Source organism: Giraffa tippelskirchi, chromosome 2, assembly GCF_054371585.1.
Source record: "Giraffa tippelskirchi isolate mGirTip1 chromosome 2, T2T-mGirTip1v1.2.pri, whole genome shotgun sequence".
NCBI classification, from domain to species: domain Eukaryota; kingdom Metazoa; phylum Chordata; class Mammalia; order Artiodactyla; family Giraffidae; genus Giraffa; species Giraffa tippelskirchi.
Window position 1 is genome coordinate 221,630,750 of NC_137276.1, and position 24,037 is coordinate 221,654,786.

Sequence of the window (24,037 nt, forward strand, 5' to 3'; positions counted from 1 at the left end):
CATTACTCTGCCAACAAAGGTCTGTATAGTCAAGGCTATGGTCTTCCCAGTGGTCACATACAGTTGTGAAAGCTGGACTGTAAAGAAGGCAGAATGCCAGAGAATTGATGCCTTTGAACTGTGGTGCCAGATAAGACTCCTGAAAGTCCCTTGAACAGCAAGGAGATAAATCTATTCAATCTTAAGTGAAATCAACCCTGAATATTCATTGGAAGGACTGATGCTGAAGCTTCAGTATTTTGGTCACCTGAAGGGAACAACTGACTCACTGGACAAATACCTGATGCTGGAAAGATTGAGGCAGAAGAAGAAGAAGGAGTCAGAGGATGAGATGGCTAGATGGCATCACAGACACTATGAACATGAACTTGGGCAAACCTCAGGAAATGGTGAGGGACAGGGAGGCCTGCTGCAATCCGTGGCATCTCAAAGAGTTAGACTCGACTGGGTGATTAAACAACAACAGCAGTTAGTCAGTTGTAAAAACAAAATTCTGAATCAGTAGTTTGAGTGTTTAAGTTTCTTAAATATACTCAAGGAAATAGATTGATAGACAGGGATAATATATGCACACACACATATATATTAATATAATTTTTTGTTTTGACTTATTTGATTCAATATGCATTTCTAGATTTAAAATATATGATAGTGTATAATTTAACTTTTGAAAAGTGTAGAAATGTTATAATATTGATTCTTAAATTAATCTGAATCAATCCTCACAACCTTCTTTTTAACTATAGATTAAAAAGAAATCTGTGACTTCTCTCCTTGCACATAGAATAGTGTGATGATTGCTTATTTCTCCTCTCCTGCAAGCTGTTCTGAGATGAAGTCCTTAGATGAAAGTAGTGCAATAGAGGACATTCCTTGAAGACTTACTATGTGCCAGTCACATGTGCTAAAGCTTTAATCATTGTCACAGGAAGCAGCAAACCCAGAAGGTTTGAGTAGCACCAGTGTCAATTGTTCCAAAGGTTTACACACAGTTACCAGACCTCCATTTCCATTCAGTATTGAATTGGAGGACACTTCAAACAATGTGATTGACACCAGATTAATTTTTTTTAATATTCTAATGTGTTTTTAAGATGGTGGAGAATACCAGACAGTTTGTTATTCCAAGGTAGTGTTTGTCTTGCTTTACAGACATAGCCTGAATTTCGTACTCCAACTGCAAAGCTTGGAATCCTCCTTCTGCCCACTAAACTTATTTTGCAATGAGCAATTGCCAATAGCTGGCAGTCATATAGTTTTGAATTGATATTAAAAAACGTTTGTCAACTTGGGTGAATATCATTAAATATGAAAAACATGTTTACTCCTTTCCCTTTTTTCAGAAGAACTTGAAGAATTCTTCATGTGATGACAACAGGAAATTAAATGAAGTCCAAATCACATTTTTGTGTTCTATTTTTTTTTTTTTAGTATTTGGAAATGCTCACTTATATTATTCTTCAGATTCATTTCTTTAATCTGAAATTGACACAAATGCTAAGGAACAAAATATCCCACAGTTCACTTCACAAGTACTTGTCAATACACAGCAGCAAAAGAAAATCACCCATGCAAATTTGGCATAATTACATTATATCTGTTGGAACTAGATAGATATCGATGGACAGATTTGGGCCTGCAGGGCTTAAATTACATAGAGGTATAAAATATGTTTCAGTAATTTCTTTATGACTAGATCAACATCTCCTGAATTAATCACCTCTTGTTGCCTCTATGTTTCATTTTTTTTTTAATGTCTTTCCATCTTCTTGGTGAAGATGGCAACATAGGAGACTCCTAAACTCTCACCACAAACCCCACCCTTGGCATAGTACCATACAATCAAGAGGGAACCTCCAACTCCCAGCTTCTCTCTAAGAAGTAAAAGTGAAAGTGAAGTCACTCAGTCCTGTCTGACTCTTTGCGACCCCATGGACTGTAGCCTATTATGCTTCTCCATCCATGGGATTTTCCAGGCAAGAGTACTGGAGTGGGTTGCCATTTCCTTCTCCAGAGGATCTTCCCGACCCAAGGATCGAACCCGGAACTCCCGCATTGTAGGCAGACGCTCTACCATCTGAGCCACCGGGAAGGTTGGATCAGACATCTTACACCCCAACTTTTAAGGCTGACACCTGAAGGACATGCCTCCAATTCACCTAGTTCAGAAAGCCTACAGCACTTGTGTTCATGACTCCCAGGGGAATATAGAAATTAAGAAAGCAGTTGTTAGTGGGCAGTGAACACTCACCATGGCTATACCCCCAAGGAGGTCCAATGCAGAGGTAACAGGTAGAAATATCTATCTCCCAGTCTTTCCCTGATAAGGGCTTAACTGAATTCTTTATAAACTGATGCCTGAAGGCCCAGATTCTAATTAGCATGCACCTCGGGTCTGCCTGGAACCCAAAAGAGTCAGTGGGCACTTTTCCCAGTTCTGTCTGTGGCTTACTACAATAAAACCAAGACATTGACTTATCCCTGAGAGGAATTTTTCCACACATCTGGCACATAAACCTCTATGGAGACCACCCAAGGGACTGGCTCCCAAATCACCTAATTCTGGAAGCTAATGAAGCTCAACATTCATGAGTCCTCCAGGGACTATACCAAACAGTTTCTTTTTAGTCACATGGATACTCCGTTTGACTCAGCACAGAGTGAGTAAGCAAAACTACCCAGCTTCAGTTTCTCCCTGACAGAGGCTAATTTAATATCCTGATATTCCCAGCTACTGCTTAAAGATACACATAGAATAAAAGTGAAACGATGGGAAGAGATAATCCATGCACATAGGAATTAGAAGAAAGTAGGGGCATATATACTTATATCAAACAAAATAAAACATTAAGCCAAAGACTGTAGCAAGAGACAAAAAAATTTAAAGGTCATTATATGTTGATAAGATAGTCACTTAATCAAGTAAAAAAAAAAGTGAAGTCGCTCAGTTGTGTCCGACTCTTTGCAACCCCATGGACTGTAGCCTACGAGGTTCCTCCATCCATGGAATTTTCCTTGATCAAAAGGATACAATAATTATTTAATTCACCTAACACTGAAGCACCTGAATATAGAAAGCAAGTTTTAATAGATCTGAAGAAAGAAATAGATAACAATCAGTGTAATAAAGTTCTTTAATATTATACTTGCAATGACCATTCACGCAGAATATCAATAAACATTAGACTTACATAATATTATACACAAAATATAGAACATTCCAACCAGCAGGAGCAAGATAAGCATTTTTCTAAAGCACATGTGAAATATTCTCCAGGGTAGATCACATGTTAGGCTACAAAATAAGTCTTGAAGATTTAACAACCCTGAAATCATATCAAGCATTTTTTTCAACCAAAATTACATGAAACTAGAAATCAGTTCCAACTGATTTGAAAGAAAACTGGAAAGTTCCAAAGTATGTGGAGACTAAAAACATGCACCTGAGCAATCAATAGTTTAAAGAAGAAATCAAAAGAAAAAAAAAAGTCTTGAGACAATTGAAAAAGGAAGCGCAACAAACCGAAGCTTATGGGATGCAACAAAAGCATTCTAAGAGGAAAATTTATAGCAATAACAGCCTACATTAAGCGAAAACAAGAGAGAATTCAACCTAATTTAACACTTCAAGGAACAAGAAGATGAAGAACAAAGTAAATTCAAAGTTAATAGGAGGAAGAAAATAACAAAGACCAAAACAGAAATAAAGGAATAAACTAGGGATTATAAACAAAATAGAAAAGATCAGTGAAACTAAGAACTTTTTTTTTAAGATAAACAAACTTGAGAAAGCTTTACAAAACTAATTAAGGAAAAATCAAAGTAAATTCAAATAAAATCAGAAAGAGGAGACACTAAAACTGATAACACAGAAATACAGATCATAGGAAATTACCATGAATAATTACATGCCACCAAATTTGATAACATAGAAAAGGTAGACAAATCTAGAAAAATACAACTTACCAACACTGAATCATGAAGAAATAAAATATCTGTACAGATCAAATCTGTACCAAAAATTACAAAACCTCCTAACAAAGAAAAGCCCAGAACCAGATGGTCTCATTGGTAAATTCCACCAAATATTTAAAGAAAAACTAATACCATCCTTCTCAAGCTTGTCAAAAAAACTGATTAGAAGAGAACATTTCCAAGTTGATTTTACAAAGCCAGACAAGGACACTACAGAAAAAGAAAATTACAGCTCAGCTGTCTCTGATAAACATAGATACAACAATCCTCAACAAAATACTAGTAAGCCTAATTAAGAATACATTAAAAGAATCATATACCATGATCAAATAGGATTTATTCTAAGAATACATGTCATTTCAATGTATACAAATCAATTAATATGATACAGCACATTAACAAAATGAAAGATAAAATCACATGATCACCTCCATAGATCCAGAAAAAGGTACTCGAAAAAATTCAACATCTCTTTATGATAACAACTCAATGAAATGAGTAAAGAAGAAATGCAACTTAATGTAATAAAGGCCATACATAACAAACTCATAGCTAATAACATACTCAGTGGTGAAAAACTGAAAACTTTTCCTCTATGATCACACAATCATGTCTCTACTTGACCAATGAGGAAATTGAGAAATATTGAATTTTTTTGTAATAGTCAAAGAGCTAATAAATGATACAATTGGAACATGGATTCACATTTTGATTCTATATACCATACTCTTTGCCTCACCTTTTACTACTACTGTCTTCTCTGTTACATCTACATTAACCATAAAATCTAGCAGAGTGATTTTCCTACAATTCATGAAAAATATTTGGGAATGAAAGAGATATCATAATTAGCCCTTTCTTCTAGCAGGTAAAATGTTCCTCTATGCTTTACTGAGAAAACAAAGGCTTACTGAAATTGTGTGTGTCTGAAATTAGTATGTCATGGAATGTGAAGTGTATTAATTTTCTGTTTTTTAGCCATGCTGGATACTGTCATTGTTTGAATCAGAATCTCTTCTTGTTTCAGGCTCATTAGCCATAGAGAAGTTACTTGCCCATCTACAAAAAAACAAAAATTTTACCAAAGAAGACTTTATTTCAAAGGTAAACATTATACATGGCATTTCAAATTCTTTTCACTGGAAGACAATATATAAGAAAGTATTAAGCCAAGACACAAACTGAAGTGTCAAGCTCTTGTTATCAAGACAACAAAAACATTATGGAAACAAACTCTTGGTTTTGAAATTTTTATGGAATGAGTTCTCATGATTACAAACCAAAACTTTTAAGACAAGAAGACTAACTGGTCCCCCCCAAATCCAAACAAAATTACTTTGTTACAAAATATTTCCTTTCTTTTATTTTCTTCGTGCTTTGTGAAGCCTCCTGAAATGATAGTCATCCTAAAAATGCATTACAAATATTCATCAAAAAGTAGAAAGTCAAATTTGCAGTTATTTTAAATATTGCATGACAGTTAACATTCTGGTTTTTCCTTTCCTCTGATTTTTTGGTCCTTGGACTATGAAAAACTTTCAGCATGACTAAAGAAATTTGGAACATAAATCAGTAAAAAAAAAAAAAAAAAAAGACTCACCAGATTTAAGGAACTGAGTCATCTAAAATAGCTAAAAACACCACCTGCATTTCGGCTGCAAATGTGAATCAGGTCACAGGGAAGGGGTAGGACTTTTGGTTTTATATTCAGCTAAAAAAAAAAAAAGAAACAAGAGTAAGCAATTTATGTATTTATTCTTCTCTATCTCTATAATTCTGCATTTCAAATTTTAAAGTGATTTGAAATATCAGGCTGGCCAAAAATTTCATTTGGGTATTTCTGTACCACCTTATGGAAAAACTAGAATGAACTTTTTGGCCAACCCTATACAATTCAGATTATAATGCGAGTTTTCATTTCTCCTCTTTTAAGTGGTGTCATTGAAATGGAGTAGAGTGAAGGTTCTGTAGTGATGAAAAGAAAACCCAGAAGTCATGATGCTACTTAGTGTGAGATGCTTACTTTTCGAAATCCCAGAAGATTTTGGCAGAAGTCAGGATGAATAGCAAGTTTGTAAGAGACCAGTGGCCAAACACCCATGAATCTGAGAAGCGACCAGAAGGTTAGCCAATGGCAGTAATGAGGAAGGTCAAAGATCAGACATGGTCAAAGATCTCAGTGGGAAGGAGTGATATCATTGGTCAAAGATATCAGTGGGAATAAGCAGTAAGGAGCCAAGAGAATGTTGACCATCTCACCTGACCCATCAGTTTATCAAGTATATAAGAATGATCAACCGCCCAGAGCAGGTTCTTTCCAGTGTCCTTGGAGAACTCTCAGGTTTCAGTTAGCAAAAGGAAAGATAAGAGCATTCTCAGAAAAGCTAAGGATTTTGGAGAGTATCCACACTCAATATAAAGGCATAAGAGGTAGCATAAAAGTTGGGGAAGAAAGTTAAAGTTGAAGAATTCTACATCAAATATAGGTGAGGTAAACAGTGTACAGGTAAGGGGAGAATGTCCCTTAAGCTTGGTGAACAGGGAGGACATTAATTAGAAAAGGCTAATGATTGTCTTTCAGTATCTCAAGTCATTGATTGTGTACAAGACAGTGTCTGGTCTCAAAACACCACATTGAGGGCTGCTGTGAGGTTTGAAGAAAGTCAGGGCTGGCTTGTGTTGCTCAGAGATAGAAGGAAGACTGAGGAGAGAGAGGATTTGTTTTAGAGAAGCTATCTTGCAGTGCATAGAGCAGGAGAATGGACAATGGGAGAACTTCAGAGCCCTGGAGTAGCAACTTCAAAGCTCCGTTGAGTGAAAGTGTGGTGATTCATTCCTGCACCAGGCCAGCACTGTGACAGGTTTCAAGATGAACAAGGGGAGCTCTGGTTACGAGGCATTTCTTTCAGAAATAGAGACTCAACCAAACTTTGTAGAAGAGGTATCATTTCAAAATGAAGGATGAGAAAAAGTAGAAGCTTTAATGCCTTAGGAACTCCACAAATAAAGAAAACCAAAGCTGAGACTCTCCCAGAATAGCTCATTTCCAAATGTGCATGTGTGCATACTGAGTTGTTCAGTCTTGTCTGACTCTTTACGGCCCTGTAGACTGTATCCTGCCAGGCTCCTCTGTCCATGGAATTCTCCAGGCAAGCTTACTGGAGTCAGTTGCCATTTCCTTCTCCAGGGGATCTTCTCAAGCCAGGAACTGAACCTAGGTCTCCCTCATTACAGGCAGATTCTTTACTGTCTGAGCCACAAAGTGGCCTAAGTTTCAGTTTAGGAAGGTGAAAAATTCAGGAGATGGGTGATGGTGAGAGTTGTACAACAATGTGAATGCTCTTAGTCTCACTGAACCGTAAATATGGTTAAATATGGTTAAAATAATATATTTTAAAATATGACTTTTACCATAGTAAACAACGTTAAAGATAAAATCCAAAGTAACAAACCAAGTTTAAAAAAATATGCAAATATTTATATATTAAAGCAGATACATATTTGTAACAATTTCTCCTATGAGGGCTTCATTTATGTGAGTAAGAAAATTCATTGTTAAGTGGCTATAAAACCAATCAATTAGTAAAAGTTACAGAAAACTGATTTCAGATCAATATGCAGATACAACCTCCAAATAAAGGAAATTTTAAACAATGGAGTAAGTTGACTTATTAGAAAATAGGCTTCCTAGCATTGAAATCTTTGTACCAAAGACTGAATGTTCAAGGATGTTGGAAAGGGAATTCTCATATTGGTGAGAGGTTAAGTCAAGTTAGAAATGAGGAAGGAAGAAGGAAAAGAAATTCAAGTTATGTGGTTGCCTACCATGTGCCACTCACTTTACATTTCTTGTAAGATGTTATTTTTCCAATATTAACAAAGTCTCAGAAAATAGAAGTAAATTGCCGCAGTCACTGTTGCAGAGACTGTCAGTCATCCACAAACTCCTTTCTCTCCTTTCTTGTTACAGAACATCTTTTTTTTTTTTTTAAATAATTACATAGCAGCCTATTTGGTTAACTTGCCAAATTATAATTTGTTACGATTTCAGACTTTTCATAGATCTTGATACTAGGAATGTAAGTATGATAAATAAAGCAGACAGTAACTCCTGAGCTCCTGAACTACATTCTAGCTGTAGATATTTTATACATGCATTTGTTTAATATATAATTTGTGTATATATAATATACACACTTCTATTTCCTCACTTCTAATTTATTCTGCATCAGATTTCTACTTTAAAGAAATCATTCTTTCAGTGTTCATGAACGGTTTCCAAGCTGTCAAACCTAACAATTTGTATTATATCTCATCTTTGTTGACCTCACCAGAGTTTTTGGCACATTGACCATTCCTGTATCTGGAAATCTCAGCTAGTCCTGGAAATGCTCTTTTGAGATCCACTGAAATTAGTATTGTACTTTCATCTTTTAATAACTTCATAGTAAACCATAACATATAGCCTTAATGAAAATGCATATATATATATATATATATATATATATATATACTGGATTTTGTTGTGTCAATTTAGCTGAGACTGGGAATGATGTACATCAGAATCCCCATCTCTATATAGTTCTGGATTAAAGTTGGATAACAGAGGAGCTTATCTCAATAACTTTGGGAGGTTGCAATTGTGGGAAACAAGGTGACAGAAAGTTGCTGGATGTTGATTGGGTTCCAGTTTCAGCTCATCATTTTACTGTTTCTATCACCAACAGCAGCTCCAAGCCAGCTTCCAAGCTATACCAAGGTGGGAGCTTTACACAGCCTCTTCTCAAACACCTCCCTTTGTATAAAGTCACAGTTCATTAACCAGACATGTGCATCTTCTGAATCTTTTCTGCGATTTCTGATCAGCCCACCCACAATAGATTCTCTTGATTAGTGACTTTCGCTAAATTTCATTTCTCTTTCAGACCTTCACTTGCCCACATCCTTCTACATATATGTAAGCTTTCATTTCCATAATAAAACTGTTCTACCCATAATACCTGTAGTGCTTTAGTCACTAAGTTGTATCCAACTCTTTGTGACTCTATAGACTGTAGCCTACCAGGCTCCTCTGTCCATGGGATTTCCCAGTCAGGAATACTGGAGTGGGTTGCCATTTCCTTCTCCAATAATATCTGTAGTGCTCCTGTTAATAGGCTAAATTTTAAAGGACACATGTGTTATATTACAAATGAACTTATTATTCTTAGAAAATTAACCATATTTCATATTTTGTGAGTAAAACCTGAGTATTCCTCTCAATGGGCTTCCCAGGTGGCTCAGTGGTAAAGAATCTGCCTGCCAAGCAGAATATGTGGATTAGATCCCTGGGCTGGGAAGATCCCTTGAAGAAGGGAATGGCAATCCACTCCAGGATTCTTGCCTGGGAAATCCCATGGGCAGAGGAACCTGGTGTGCTACAGTCCATGGGGTCACAAAAGAATTGGACATGACTTAGCAATTAAGCAACAACATTCCTCTCCATAATTCTCAGAATGAAAGACAAGGGGCTCACCCAAGGATGTTTAGGAACCTTTGAAACTTCTAGAAATAAGGTATTTTATTAGACAATGCCAGGGTTGTATACAGAAAGAGCACACATAGACTCAAGACTTCTCTATTTAAGTCACATATTGCTATGGACGGACATGTGCCCCTCTGCCAAATTCATATGTTGTAGCCTTAACTCCTAATGTGACTATATTGGATAGTGACTTTAGGAGGTAATCAAGGTTAAGTGAGGCCATAAATGGAGGCCCCTATTCTGACAAGACTACAGCCTTATAAAGAAGACGAACACAAGAGATCTCTTCCTCTCTCTGGCTTATGAAGACATAGTGCAAAGATGCTTAGCCAAAAATTCTCACCACAGCAATCATTGCACCCAAATCTTGGACTTCCAGGCTCCAGAACTGTAAGAAAATTAATTTCTGTTGTTTAAGCCACCCAGTCTATGACTTTTAGTGTGGCAGCCTGAGCTAAGACACCTTCTATATGACCTCAGGCTGTTTGTCTGTAGAAATGATTGCAGAAGTCTTGCCTTACACAGCAGCATCCTTGGGTAGGATTGTGTGGGATAGAACATTATGAGAGGCACTAAATATTCAATCTGTACACAGACTTTCATCCAGTTCTGTAACAAGCATCACACATGACCCACTGGCATGCTCTACTGTGGGTGTGATGCCTCCGTGTCCCGCTCTCTGTGGGGTGGACTGTCTCCCTTTCTACTGATCTCACCTGTGTGGGCACTCATTGATAGCTCACTTGCAGCAGTAACTCCTTTCCTATTTCTCTCTGATAACATGGGTTTTATCTTTTATCCTTTTTAACACTTTCAGTAGAAATCAGAAGGAAAAAAGGTAAAGTGTAGTAAGACCTTGCTTTATCAGCAGTTCTCATTTGATAGACAAAAATCACTTTAAGGTATTTGGCCAAATAATAATTGGTATATTTTATCAAAATAAAGTACAGTAATTCCCCTACATGTGAACCTTCAAGTTGCAAACTTTCAAAGATGGGAATGTGCGTTTGCATGCCCAGTCACATGAGTTAGTTCATATGTGTGGCGTGCATTGTCACGGCTGTGCTTTTGTGTACTCTACTATATAGTATTATATAGAGTACGGTAGTACAGCATCTTTATTTCAAGTCCAGGATGTCCGGTAAGCAAAGTGTAAAAGCAGCAGATGATTGTGTTAGTTTAGCACCTAGGCTCACTTTGTTGGGCTTACCAATGCATTCTCAGAACAGCACTCATTCACATGTAGCAACTTACTGTGTTATAAAAATGTACTGTTTCAGATGGTCCATGATTTTGATTGGTTTTATAGTATTAATTATTTGGGGAGAAAATTTTGCGACTTTGGAAGGCATACTTATCCATATATGACTTCTTTAGCATCCTAGTGACCTGTAGCAATTAACTTGATTATCAAGATGGCCAAGCTAGTGTCAAGGATATGACCAACACACTGGAAGAATCTGACTCATCGTGTACTTGGCCTTTCACTCTGGGGTTTAACAAACAGGGAAGAAGCATACACAGTCTGGTGCTTGCAGTCAAGGAGCTGGTGTTCAGTGTTCTGGGCAGATTTCAAGGTCTTCTGGGTTGTATCCAGGCGGCATAAACTCATAGCTAGGTCATGGAATCAGAACACCAGAATTCTGTTTCAATGTCCAACATTTTAGTACAATCAAATGGAATGCAACATTGAAATATGAAATGCAATGTTTCAGCTAAATCCATGTTCAAGTTGGCAACTTATGTTTTGCCTGTGCAGAATTGAGGAATTTGCGATTGTCTAGACCACGCTTTAGACAATGAGCCACAAATCCCTATGTAGAGGCTATTCTGTTGTTACATAACTTGAAGAGATTTTTTTGTTCTCCCAAAGTCATTGAAGAAAAATGCAAGAATAGTAAAACTCTAAAGAAGTGGGAACACATGTCAAATAAACTCAAATGGCATTGTCTATGAAAGAGAAGTCTGTATGCTATTTGTTAATTTCTTAAAACTACATTAAGACTATTATAACAACATTAAGCTCTAATAAAGTCAAATGAGAGATTGGGAGAGAAGATCTCAAAACTCTTTTCCAATTTAAAATTTTAAAGTCCTATGAATATGCAATAGATTTGAAGTAGAAAAAGATAAGGCAGAAAGAAAACAAATACAATTCCCTCCACAATACTGACTGCATTTATTTTATTTTTTTAAAAGCACAAAAGAGAGGGAAATTTATCTTCATTGGATTTTCTTTTTACATTTTTTCAATACTGGAACAGTTAGTACAGAGCCTCCTTCCAAGCAGTTATTTCTCAATGGCTTTTTTAAAAAGTGAGGAATAAATGACTGTCTAATAAGAAACAATTTCCTAATATACACTGTGCGTTAGGAAAATTGGTTTTGAAATCTTAAATAAACTGCTAAATATAACTATTATTCAGAAATTGGCAAATATGAACTATGAGCTCCCATTCACAAAAAAAGAAAAAGTAATTTTATTCCTTTCTCTTTAAAGAAAAAGAGTTATAATTGAAGACTCTGGTCAATTTTAAAGTTATGGAAGAAAAAATACACCCTTGTTAAATTAACTAATAATATTAGATTTTATGATTTTATTATTGTAAGAAAAATATGATATTAAGCAGCCTAAGATTTAAGGCCATGTGATACTGATCGATATTTGGAAATATTGGGAAATATTTTGGAAAAATAAGTACTGGGTTTATATCTAGACTTTGACTTTTACAAACTATATGATCTTAAGCAAATCACTAATTTTTCTGCAGATAATTTTTCTCATATTATAAAATTGCTAAGATATTCACCTTATTCAGTGATAGGTACTTTGTTATCTATACAGACACATAGAAATGTTATTTAGCCAAAGAGGCAGAGGCAGCTAACTGTCCATCAAAATTGCCTCTCCACTTCTGTGTATACCACTGTAGCTGCTTAATGGAGCTAGGAGCTCCATTATCAACACTACCTTGCAGCTAGTTATGACCTTGTGACTAGTTTACATTTGCTAAATGAAAATTAGGCATACCATTTTCTGACCAAGGTCACAACCTTGTGTATTCTCCATGCTTCCTTTCTGCTACCACAAACTAGATAAAATGATTGTGGTCCTAGGAACTTACAGAAGACGGAAGAAACTTGGGTCTCTGAATTGCAGTATAGAGAAGAACTGTCCAGTAGTTGGGAATATATACCTGAGATTGTTACTATGGAAGAAAATATAATTGTTCCTTGTGTTGAGCCATTATACATTTTACATATCTTTGATCACAACTTAGCATACCCTAATTAGTACAGAAATTAGTACCTTGAAATGAAATACTCTTATATAGGAAAAAAAAAACTAATAGATGACATGGGCTAAGGAGCTTGGTTGTGGGAAAAATAGATGATATAGAATAGAAAATTGATGAACTATGCTATGCAGTGTCAAAATAGTGAACTAACAGAATTTTGTAAATCAACTATACTCCAAGTGCTGTCTGAGATAATTTAGAAATTATAACAGTTCGTAGAACTACAGTTCTAAGAAAATTGTTAGAAGAAGCCCAAATAATAGTGTGTGTTGGCCTTACATGCTGCTTGTAGCAAAGTATTTCAAGAACAACATTAGCTCGTATATGACTGACCAAAAAGTAGCTGGGCTGGAGAAGTCAACAGTTCTTAGAGCCCAAAAGCATTTGCTCCCCAGACACTATTAAGACTCTTCAGAAAAAAGAACCAGCCCTGTGGCAAAGGTTCGATTAAAGGCATTGCTTTCCTACTGCAGCTAGTTGTAGATGTTTTTAAGATAGCACCTATTAAGTTCAGAGAAACAAGCATGAGGGAAAGAAAGTGAAATTATATGGCAGACTTAAGAATTATATGGCAGACTTAAGAATGTCTGGGAAAGAATTTTCAATGTGATTATATTGCCAGGTGGTGCAGTAGTGAAGAATATGCCTGCAATTCAGAAGACGTGGGTTTAATCTCTGGCTTGAGAAGATCTTCTGGAATAGGAAATGGCAACCCACTCCAGTATTTCTTGTCTAGAAAATTCCATGGACAGAGAAGCCTTGTGGGCTACAGTCCAAGGTGTCACAGGGTTGGACATAACTAAGCAACTGAACATACACACACACATAGGCACAATGAATTAACTAGAAGCAAATATTTCTGAAGTCTATTAAGGTTCTGAAAGAGCTATATTGGCAAAGAAAGCATTAGCCTGAACTCTAAAAGTTGGTGACTAATGAGCAAACTTAACCCTTGGACTCCTAGCACAAATGGACAAGGAGTCAGCTATGAAAGCTGGTCAGCCCTCATGGGGGAAGAATCCCCAGTATTCACTTCTGATGATGCCATGGAGGAAATAGATGAGGAAAGAAACTCTAGAAGTGAAACCAAGGGTCCTAGAGAACAGTGCACAAGAAAGTTCTTTACAAGGAGAAACAGAGACCTCATCTATCATCTTTCATAAGGAACATTTTAATGCCTACTCAACAAACTACAACCAATGACTAGAAATTACTATGAGATGTTTGACATAATAGCCTACCCTTCTTCCACCATTGTATATTTGGTGTGGGGACAGGCAGAGGCACTTCATTGTATCTTTAGTTGATAGGTCAATGAAGAGTTTAAAAAATGCTACATCTAGAGCATGGAAATGACTATATATCACACAGAGATTGGATTTTGAGCTGGATGCAGTAACTTAATCAGAAGTTGGGTGTATTCTTTGGATGGGAAGAAAGGTACCCATTTCTCACCCAAAGAACTAATGATAAATCTGATAAATGGGCTGTTGTTTACTTGCTAAGTCACGTCCAACTCTTTTGAAATACCATGGACTGTAGCCTGCCAGACTCCTCTGTCCGTGAAATTTCCCGGGCAAGAATACTGGAGTGGGTAGCCATTTCCTTCTGCAGGGGATCTTCCCAACCCAGGGACTGAACTCAGGTCTCCTGCGTGGCAGGCAGATTCTTTACCATCTGAGCCACCAGGGAAGCCCTGTTTCCTACAAGTACAACTCTTAGCATGAACGTGTAGCTGGGAAGCAGCTACCTAGCTAAGAAGCATATTTACTCTCCCTGCTTACAGCCATATGTGGATATGTGATTAGTTTTCACTAAAGTAATATGAACAAAAATGATAAGAATCTCTTCCAGGCAAAGGATTTAATATGTTGATTTTCCTCCTGAACGTTCCAGTTCCTCTGTATCAGAGGATGTTAATGTAATATAAGGTAGAACCACAATCCAGAAGGAAACTGGGGCCCTGAAACACCCTGTGGAAAAGAGTCACCTTGAGTTACTGTATGAGCTAGAAATAAAATTGTATTGCATTTCAACCACTTGTGCCATTTTGTAGCTATTTGCAACCACTGTTTAGTGCTATCTTTCAAATTATAGTTACAGCATTTGGCTAGGCTAAGCTGCTTCAGTTGTGTCTGGCTCTTTGCAACCCTATGGACCATAGCCTACCAGATTCCTCTGTCCACAGGATTCTCTAGGCAAGAACACTGAAGTGGGTTCCTGCGCCCTCTTCCAGGGGCTACCCAGGGATAGAACCAGCATCTCTTACATCTTCTGCATTGGCAGGCAGTTTCTTTACCACTAGCACCACCTGGGAAGCCTTATATCATTTGGGGATGTTATTTATTTAGGGAAAAGCACAATGTTTTAAAAAGTATTTGTAAATATTATTTTAAGAAGGAAAGCATATGTAATGAACTATGATATTCATATTTGGGAGATTGTTGTTTTCAAGGGGAAGATGAAAATTCATATGTATGACAGGAATAGTTTCCATGTATTATATGAAGAGACTTGCTGCTGCTGCTGCTAAGTCGCGTCAGTCATGTCCGACTCTGTGCAACCCCATAGACGGCAGCCCACCAGGCTCCCCCGTCCCTGGGATTCTCCAGGCAAGAGTACTGGAGTGGGTTGCCATTTCCTTCTCCAGGGCATGAAAGTGAAAAGTGAAAGTGGAGTCGCTCAGTCGTGTCCGACTCAGTGACCCCATGGACTGCAGCCCGCCAGGCTACTCCGTTCATGGGATTTTCCAGGCAAGAGTACTGGAGTGGGGTGCCATTGCCTTCTCCAGTGAAGAGACTTAGATTATGTGATATCTTAGATACAATAATACTTTTGATTGTTGTATAGATATTTTCTGAATATTAAAATATAAATGAGATGATTAAAGGTATCAAAAGTCATTATTATATACAAAGTGAAACTTCATCTACTGTGACATAGACTAAATGCTTGTATTTCCTCATAATGAACATGTTAAATACTAATGCCCAATGTGATAATATTAGCAGGTAGAGCCTTTGGGAGGTGGTTATGTCATAAGGGTGGAACCCTCATGAACAGGATTAGTGCCCTTATGAAAGAGACTTCCCCAGGAAACCTCCCCTGACTAATTGGGACCCCAGAGAACTCCTTTGCCCTCAGCCATGTGAGGACACAGAATGAATATGACAGTCTATGAACCAAGAAGTAAAGACTCACCAGACACTAAATCATCCATCCCCTTTATCTTGGACTTCCCAGCTCCAGATCTATGAGAAATACATACTTGTTGTGTAAACCACCCAGTTTATGGAATTTTTGTTATAGCAGCCTGAACAGACTAAAACATTTTATCATGGTTACATTTAACTCTTCCCCTTCTGTTATTTAAAATATTTTTTCAGGCACTCTGATCTCTTTATTTTGTTTTTTAATTTGCTTTTTTCGCTTTGTTTTTTCAATTTTATGGCCATGCTACCCGGCTTGTGGGGTTTTAATTCTCTGACCAGGGATCAAACCTAGATCATGTGTAGTGAGAGCATGGAGTCTTAGCCACTGGATTGCCAGGAAATTCCTGGCATTCTGGTTTCTTCAGCACTTTCCAGTTGTAAGTAAAACTGTACTACTCTGGTAACTGTATCTCATCTAAAATCAAATTTCATCTCCATTTTGTACTTCATTCTTTGAAAACTCTGATTGGATATAAAGTCTGCATGTCTTGAAATATACTTGCAGAGAGTGTGTGCAAAATTCATGGCTCATCAAACAAGATTAACATGAAAACAGATGATTTATTGCATAAGCTAAAGTTCAGGATGTGATGCTGTATTCAATGTGTTGCTTTTTACAGTAACATCAAATAAATGGTTACAATAAATGCTTTCTTATATGAATTGGGAAAATATATGACATCTTTTAGAGATTTTCTCATTCAAAAACATGACTGTATTTTCAGATATATCAATTTTTTATCCTAAATGACACACATCTGAGAACTATATGTTTACCCTCTCCTGCAGAACAATCTCTAAAATATACTCTCAGAAAAAAATTCCTCCAAGGTTAAGAAAATATTTTATCTGAAGATTTTTAAATATATTAAGTGTGCTCTTTTTTAGGGGAATGGAGCTTCTGTCTTTTATCAGTCTGCAATGGAGAGATATAAAAGAAGAAAAGATACTAAAGCAGAAAAAAAATGTGTAATAAATAAATGACTCTTAAGACGTGCCATTTACTGTTACATCAAAAGCAGTTTTAAATTGGCTTTAAAATGTCATTTTAAGCTGTAATAAAATGTTATATCAAGCAGTAATAAAATATCATATAAATAAATTACCCTTGAGAGTTAAGGACACTTTTGAAAAATGGGAAAATATTTTTCTTTCAAAAACAGAATTACCCTTCCTCCCCACTTAAAGCAGAACTAAAGCTTTGGAAGATTACACTGCTAATCTAACAATAACAATATGACTTAATTTTCAGGACACATTGTGTCCTGGGCATTGACCTAAACGTTAAACAATGACAAGTGATACAACTACATCACTTTTTCCTAAAGAAAACATTTTGAAATCTTATATAATTATTAGACAATATAAGGTGTGGTAATGTAAGCAAAATTCTATCTCCCTTAACAAATAAAAGTTCTCCCATGGGAAAACTATGAGTGTACACACACCCATAGGTAGATACAATTTATTTAAAAAACCAGTCTCCTACTATCTTATAGAAATGAAGGAAGATCAAAAAGGCAGACAGTCATATTTAGGGTGAAATATTTGAACATCAGCTATATGTTATTTTAAAAATGATTATAGGATAATCTAAGCTGCAAAATCTTTATTGCCCTATTTGACCTTTGAAAAACTTGAGCAGACACCACATTAGTGATGGGACAAAGATATAAACAAGGCTTTGGTTAACATAACTTGTACCTTGAAAATCAAGTAAGAGAAGCCACAGAACTTGTGTAGGAGGGAGATGCACTTTCAGTTCAGTCAGTTCAGTTCAGTCGCTCAGTCGTGTCTGACTCTTTGTGACCCCATGAATCGCAGCACACCAGGCCTCTCTGTCCATCACCAACTCCCGGAGTCTACCCAAACCCATGTCCATTGAGTTGGTGAAGCCATCCAACCATCTCATCCTCTGTTGTCCCCTTCTCCTCCTGCCCCCAATCCTACCCAGCATTAGGGTCTTTTCCAATGAGTCAACTATTCGCATGAGGTGGCCAAAGTATTGGAGTTTCAGCTTCAACATCAGTCCTTCCAATGAACACCCAGGACTGATCTCCTTTAGGATGGATTGATTGGATCTCCTTGCAGTCCAAGGGACTCTCAAGAGTCTTCTCCAACACCACAGTTCAAAAGCATCAATTCTTCGGCGCTCAGCTTTCTTCACCGTCCAACTCTCACGTCCATACATGACCACTGGAAAAACCATAGCCTTGACTAGATGGACTTTTGTTGGCAAAGTAATGTCTTTGCTTTTAAATATGCTATCTAGGTTGGCCATAACCTTCCTTCCAAGGAGTAAGAGTCTTTTAATTTCATGGCTGCATTCACCATCAGCAGTGATTCTGGAGCCCAGAAAAATAAAGTCTGACACTGTTTCCACTGTTTCCCCATCTATTTCCCATGAAGTGATGGGACCAGATGCCATGATCTTAGTTTTCTGAACGTTGAGCTTTAAGCCAACTTTTTCACTCTCCTCTTTCACCTTCATCAAGAGGCTCTTTAGTCCTTCTTCACTTTCTGCCATAAGGATGGTGTCATCCGCATATCTGAGGTTATTGATATTTCTCCCGGCAATCTTGATTCCAGCTTGTGTTTCTTCCAGCCCAGCGTTTCTCATGATGTACTCTGCATATAAGTTAAATAAGCAGGGTGACAATATACAGCCTTGACGTACTCCTTTTTCTAAATATAGATTTGGAGGGAGATTGACTTTCTGGCATACAAATTGAGTGTTTTACTGTGTGTAACTTTTATTGCTTTGGGAATGGGGTTGGCAGATGACTTTCAAAAGGAAAGAACAGACCAAAAGCTGGAAGATGTCATTTTTTTAAAAAAAAGAGGTTCCTATCATCGTTATGATTCTGTGTATGACATAGTTCTCATTTCTTAAAATGTCTAGTACTGATGGGTCAATTTGTTATATCTGCACCTTCCCACCCCAAATCTCTAGACATTCCAACATCTTAAAATATGTTTCAGTGCAGAGACAGACAATGCAAAACTCATAGAAGAAATAAAGCTTAGACAGATTACTAAAGAATCACAACTAATACAAATTTCCAATTTGTTCCATTAAGATTGTACTCTTTGAAGTTGTGTTCAAAGAGTACAATCGTTAAGTCTAATTTGTTCTTAAGCCCCACAGTTAACTTTTTTGTGGTTGCTCTAGGTATTCCAGTACATAGCTATATAACTTTCCACTTCTACTAATGTTGAATATTTACTACTTCAAGTGAAGTATTGAAACTTTACTTTCTTTTACATCACTTTTTCCTGTCTTGTTTATAATATAATTGTCTTTAATATCCCTAAGCACTTAGAACAACTGAATCAATCTATGTTATAATTATTGCCTCAATCATTAATCATGACTTAGAAAACTCAGAAGAAGTAAAGTGTATTTTAGTTACCCATATTTTTGCTTGTTGCATGCACTCCCTTCCCAATATTCCAAGTTTCCTTCTTTTACCATTTTCTTTTTGTTTAGAGAGTGCTACGGATTGAAATGTGTCTTTCTCAATTTCATGCATTGAATGAATGAACATATGCATGTGGTTAACTCTGGAGATAGGGCCTCTAAATAGGAAATTAAGATTAATTGAGATCATAAGGGCAGGGCTCTGATATGATAGGATTAGTGGGCTTAGAAGAAGAGTAGGCAGAAAATTAAAAAATCACTTGTCAACTGGCTCTTGGTCTCTCTCTCTCTTTCCACTGAAAAGAGGTCATGTGAGCAGTCAGATGGCAGCCACCTTCTACAAAGCAGGAAGAGACACCTCACCAGAAACTGGCAATGCTGACTCTCTGATCCCACACTTTAAGCCTCAGAACTATGTGAAAATAAATGTTAAGTCACTTAGGCTGTGATATTTCATTATGATATGAATGCATGCTAAGTCGCTTCAGTTATGTCCGACCCTGTGACCCTATGGATTGTAGCGTACCATGCTCCTCTGTCCATGAGATTCTCCAGGCAAGAATATTGGAGTGGGTTGCCATGCCCTTCTTATGCAGTGCTTTATCTACGCATTCTTTCAGGGTAGATCTGAAGCTGATAAAGTATCTTAATTTTCCTTCCTTGGAAAATGTCATAATTTTTTCTGCATTCCTGATAGGAATGTTCACTGCATGTAGAATTCTGGGTGAACAATTCTCTTCTTTAAGCATATTAAAAAAAAAAATACTGTGCTACTGATTTTTTATAAAATCTAAAATTTAAAATTTAAAACATCTAAAGCTGTTCAAAATTTTTTTTTACCATAGATAAGATTTCAATTCTCACTAGCTGTTTTTAAGACTTATGTTTACCTTTAGTTTTCAGAAATTTAACTATGAAATGTCTTGGTGTGAATGTTTCTGGGTTTATACTGTTTGGATTTTCTTGCCTCTTGAATCTGTACATTAACGTTTTTTGTCAAATTTGGTAAATTTTTAGTTATTGTTTTCTGGGTTTTTTTTTTTTTTTTAAGCTTCATCTTCTTTCTCCTCATCTTGTGGGATTCTGATGACATAAATATTTAATATTTTTTGTCAATCTTAGATTGGGTGATTTTTGTTCCTTTATCTTCCAGTTTACTGATTCTTTTCTCTGAACTCATCATTCTGCGGTTAGGCCCATTCATTAAAGATTTTGAGGGTTTGGTTTTTTTTTTGAGGATGGGATTGGTATTGTATTACTCAGTTTTAAAATTTTTTATTTGGCTTTACTTTGTATCTTCTGATTCTTTGCTGATACTTTTTATTTTCACTGTGTTTGTAATTACTTGTTGAAGCATTTTTATGAAGACTATATTGAAATTTTTGTCAAATAATTCTAGTATCATCATTGCCTCGGTGGTGGCATCTATTGATTGTCTCTTTTTATTCATTTAGAGATGTTCCTATTTCTTGGCACAATGAATGACGTTCTGTTAAAACTTGGACATATTTTCTATTATCTTATGAGACTCTGGATCTTATTTAAGCTTGTTTTTGTTGGCTGTCTCTGCATACACAGGAGATAGTGGCTCCTTGTTACTGTCAGGAGAGGTTAGAAGTCCATGTTGCCCATTTATACTCTGTTACCATGGAGAGGAGCTCCTTGTTACTGTTGGATGAGTGTGGTAGTTCTACCTCCCCAGCTAGACCCCTGTTGACACCATCCTGGCTCAGGAGAGTAGTGTGCTTTATTATTGCTTCTCATGTGGCGTCCACTGACACCCTGGGCAGTGGTGAAAGTCCTTTCAATGATGAAAGTCCTGACTCTCCTCTAGAAAGGAAGAGGAGAGATTGCCTTTATTTCCAGGTGGGGATGAAAGCCCAACAAGGGTGATTCATTTCCTGAGAAGGGATTAAAGTTACCACTTCCTACTCAGCCTTCTCTGACATCACCCTGGAGAAAGTTCTGGGTACCTCTCTATAATATAACAAGAGTGGAAATCTAGGATCCTCATTTGGCCTTTGCTGCCTGGATTTGACGTAAGACCACCGTTTTCTCTGCCCCTTTCCTTGTCCTTTGGCTAAAGACTGCAAGCTTTTGTAGGGGATTTTTGTTTCCATATCTGTTGACATTTCTGGGCTTATAGCTTCAGCCCCGAAGTTTGAGATGTATGAGGTAAAAAGAAAACACACAAACTTATCACCGCATCATCCTTTGGGTTTCAAGATTCTTAGCTAGTCTTCCTTCTTCTCTTCAATCTTTCAAAGTCTCCTTATGTTTGTTTATGTATAATGTCTGGGGTTTTCAGTTATACTAAATAGGAATACACCTATTCTCTCTTTTCAGAAGCAGAAATTCAAAGATTGAATTTTAAAATCATCCTGGGAATGAACTTCGATCAAGTGCATATGTAGCTATGTGTATTTGACTTAAAACAAGGGCTTTGAGACAAGGCAGTGACTCATGTAAGGGCAAGTAGAATATAATGATCTTGCTGAGGCAAAAAGGATCAAACCACAGAGAAGATGAAAGCTTACTAACTCAATATGAGATGTTTGATTACAGAGAATAGACTTACTTCACTATTACAGTCCACATTCTAGAGCCTAGGAATGGCAAAACCACACAATTAGGATCTCTTCCAGAATTCTATCATGAGCAGGAACAATCAGATTCTCAGTGGCCATCTGCTTAATACTAGTTTTATAACTCCTGTTAAGAATTAGTACTAAGTGTTTTGGTCCAAATTTGGTTTGGGGGGCCTGTTTCATGAACACTTCATTTTGTTTCTGTATGTTCAGCCAATAAGAAAGATCCATTCCTTTAATTTTGAAAGTATAGAAGTACATGAAGCAAAAATCAACTTAGGTACTCCCTTGTAGAGATTGTAAATGAAATTTAAGAATAAATATAATCATCACTGTGTTATGAACCATCTTAAAATTTCTTCATGGTTTACAATCAGGGGCTCCTTCAGATAATCTGGTTATGGTGTGAAATGCCATAGTGCCTGTTTCATGGCAAAGTCTTGTCATGGAAAAAGACCTTGAAAGCATTTATTCAGGTAATAGATGCCCTTTTGAAATGGGGCACAGGATTAACAGAATAATGACTTGTTTCTATATAATAATCTGCATATTAGAATTTGAAACAAAGTTCTTCTTCCAAATTTAATTATAAAGTGGAAAGGTTTTATTAATTTGTTCATTTTTTAGGTAGAAGGAGACAGAACATACTCTTATACAACTTCATATCCAAAAAAAAAAAAAAGTGTAAATCCCAACCTTCCTGATAAAGAATGTCCATTAATTAAAAATGGCAGTGTTGGTATTTTTAAAGCATCTCTTTACATATTGAACACTGGCTTTAGGTAAGAATTTGACAAATCAAAAGCATATGGCAATTTTTTTTCAAGGTTATGTCCAGTAAATGTCATCAGCATTTCAAAATGTTGAAGAAGTTCCTTTGGTAGAGAAAGTGAGACACCACTTTCAGTTTTCCAAACCACAGAGATGTGAGGAAGGAAATGGGAAGGACATACCCAAACAGGGAGTCAGTTTTGGTGACAAAGGGACCAGAAAAACAGCCAAATCCTCTACAATGAGGGCCAAAAATAAAAAATACTTCGCAATACTACAATGGTTCATGCCAAATATCTAGAAATGCTTTCATTAGCTATCTTTATTGGTGATTTTTATATGCCTCTAATCATGTGTCATCTGACTGAACTACAGCAGAGAAACCTACATTTAGTTTGTCCCTTGAGCAATATTATGTGGTTTCAAAACCACAGCTGTAGGAAGAGGAAATCCATTTGATGTTTCCATTAGTGTATTATTCAAGTTCAGTCCATTGGCAACCGTTTTAGATGGTGAAATACCAATATGCTGTAGTGGTGGGAGCCCTGGACTAATAAACAAATTACTTAAATTTGAATTCTTATGACCACTGATGACACAATGCCTTTTCTGAGTACTTCCTTATTTGTAAATTAGAAAAATAACAAAAGCTGCTCTGAGTACCTTGCTGGGTGGCTCCAAGGAACAACAACAAAAGAAAATATTTGTGAAGGGGAATTCACACCAAAGCAGTCATGAAACCTTTAAACAGCAGAATGTCAAGTGGTTCTGCTGCTGCTGCTGCTAAGTCGCTTCAGTCGTGTCCAACTCTGTGCGACCCCATAGACGGCAGCCCACCGGGCTCCCCCGTCCCTGGGATTCTCCAGGCAAGAATACTGGAGTGGGCTGCCATTTCCTTCTCCAATGCATGAAAGTGAAAAGTGAAAGTGAAGCCGCTCAGTCGTGTCTGACCCCTAGCGACCCCATAGACTGCAGCCTACTAGGCTCCTCCGTCCATGGAATTTTCCAGGCAAGAGTACTGGAGTGGGGTTCTAGCTGGAGGTTAAATTGGCACAAAGGTTCAAGAGAGGATATTCGTTAGTGTAGATGTTGGGAAACAGTATGTGAACTTGTATCTGTACAGTAGCTATATTTCTTTAGGCAGCATTCACCTTTAAAGCTGTTCTTCTTAAAACACCCAGGAACATCAACATACACATGCATTCACACATAGACACAAACACACACACATACAAACCGGTCCAATA

The 24,037-nt window shown here is 36.9% G+C and overlaps 1 long non-coding RNA gene across 1 annotated transcript; it reads left to right on the forward strand.

Moving 5' to 3' along the window:
* Positions 1 to 21,085: 21,085 nt before the first annotated feature.
* On the forward strand, positions 21,086 to 22,360 carry LOC145539663 (uncharacterized). Its single transcript, XR_014077887.1, has 2 exons — positions 21,086 to 21,470; positions 21,778 to 22,360. It is a non-coding gene; the product is annotated as an uncharacterized LOC145539663 (long non-coding RNA).
* Positions 22,361 to 24,037: the final 1,677 nt, after the last annotated feature.